This window comes from Pongo pygmaeus, chromosome 6, assembly GCF_028885625.2.
Source record: "Pongo pygmaeus isolate AG05252 chromosome 6, NHGRI_mPonPyg2-v2.0_pri, whole genome shotgun sequence".
In the NCBI taxonomy this organism is placed as follows: Eukaryota; Metazoa; Chordata; class Mammalia; order Primates; family Hominidae; genus Pongo; species Pongo pygmaeus.
Window position 1 is genome coordinate 138,463,113 of NC_072379.2, and position 2,034 is coordinate 138,465,146.

At 48.6% G+C, this 2,034-nt stretch overlaps 1 pseudogene; it reads left to right on the plus strand.

The window, feature by feature from the left end:
- The first annotated feature begins 248 nt into the window (after nt 1-248).
- Nucleotides 249-1,605, plus strand: LOC129040963 (hsc70-interacting protein-like; annotated as a pseudogene).
- Nucleotides 1,606-2,034: the final 429 nt, after the last annotated feature.

The window sequence follows — 2,034 nt, forward strand, 5'->3', positions numbered from 1 at the left end:
CTTTATCTCTTACCTTCATTCGCAGTACATGTTCACGTGTATCGTTTAATGTCAGCCCCGAAATATCTCCATGAGGTCGATGGTGCCTAACTCTGTCCCATGGGGGCTGAATTCAGGCCTCAGGTCTGGACGAGGGAAAACACCTAATAATAATTACTAAAAGTCGCCTTCTGCACGGTCACACCGAGCCAGCGCCTGGGCCTGGAACCCGGCCGCAGCCCCTCAGCCTTGCCCACCGCCTCCTGACCATGGACCCCCGCAAAGTGAACGAGCTTCGGGCCTTTGTGAAAATGTGTAAGCAGGATCCGAGTGTTCCACACGCCGAGGAAATGCATTTCCTGAGGGAGAGGGTGGAGAGCATGGGGGGTAAAGTACCACCTGCTACTCAGAAAGCTAAATCAGAAGAAAATACCAAGGAAGAAAAACCTGATAGTAAGAAGGTGGAGGAAGACTTAAAGGCAGACGAACCGTCAAGTGAGGACAGTGATCTAGAAATTGATAAAGAAGGTGTGATTGAACCAGGCACTGATGCCCCTTAAGAAATGGGAGATGGGAATGCAGAGATAACAGAGGAGATGATGGATCAGGCAAATGATAAGAAAGTGGCTGCTGTTGAGCCCTAAATGATGGTAAACTGCAGAAAGCCATTGACTTATTCACAGATGCCATCAAGCTGAATCCTCACTTGGCCATTTTGTATGCCAAGAGGGCTAGTGTCTTCGTCAAATTATAGAAGCCAAATGCTGCCATCCAAGACTGTGCCAGGCACGGTGGCTCACGCCTGTAATCCCAGCACTGGGAGGGTGAGGCAGGTGGATCACGAGGTCAGGAGTTCAAGACAAGCCTGGCCAAGATGGTGAAACTCTGTCTCTACTAAAAATACAAAAATTAGCTGGGTGTGGTGGTGGGCGCCTGTAATCCCAGCTACTCAGGAGGCTGAGGCAGAGAATTGCTTGGACCCGGGAGGCGGAGTTTGCAGTGAGCTGAGATCGTGCCACTGCACTCCAGCCTGGGTGACAGAGCAAGACTCCATCCCAAAAAGAGAAAAAGAAAAGAAAAGAAATAATTCCTGATTCAGCTCAGCCTTATAAGTGGCGAGGGAAAGCACACAGACTTGCCCTTAAATTGGATTATGATGAAGATGCTAGTGCAATGCTGAAAGAAGTTCAACCTGGGGCACAGAAAATTGCAGAACATCGGAGAAACTATGAGCGAAAACGTGAAGAGCAAGAGATCAAAGAAAGAATAGAAAGAGTTAAGAAGGCTCAAGAAGAGCATGAGAGAGCCCAGAGGGAGGAAGAAGCCAGATGACAGTCAGGAGCTCAGTATGGCTCTTTTCCAAGTGGCTTTCCTGGGGGAGTGCCTGGTAATTTTCCCGGAAGAATGTCTGGAATGGGAGGGGGCATGGCTGGAATGGCCAGAATCCCTGGACTCAGTGAAATTCTTAGTGATCCAGAGGTTCTTGCAGCCATGCAGGATCCAGAAGTTATGGTGGCCTTCCAGGATGTGGCTCAGGACCCAGCAAATATGTCAAAATACCAGAGCAACGCAAAGATTATGAATCTTATCAGTAGATTGTCAGCCAAATTTAGAGGTCAAGCGTAATGCCCTTCTGATAAAGAAAGCCCTTACTCCAGGTACGGTGGCTCACGCCTGTAATCCCAGCACTTTGGGAGGCTGAGGCGGGTGGATCACAAGGTCAGGAGCTCGAGACCAGCCTGACCTACATGGTGAAACCCAGTCTCTACTAAAAATACAAAAATTAACCGGGCATGGTGGCACATGCCTGTAATCCCAGTTACTTGGGAGGCTGAGGCAGGATAATCACTTGAACTCGGGAAGCGGAGGTTGCAGTGAGCCGAGATCACATCATTGCATTAGGCAGAACTAGACTCTGTTTCAAAAAAAAAAAAATTATTTCAATAAAACTAATTGGGAACACCAGTATTTCAGTAGGACCTGGGTAGGGACTGGAAGTACTTGGCAGGGCCGCAGCAATCTTGCTGTGTTTTATATAACATGCATCCGGCTGGC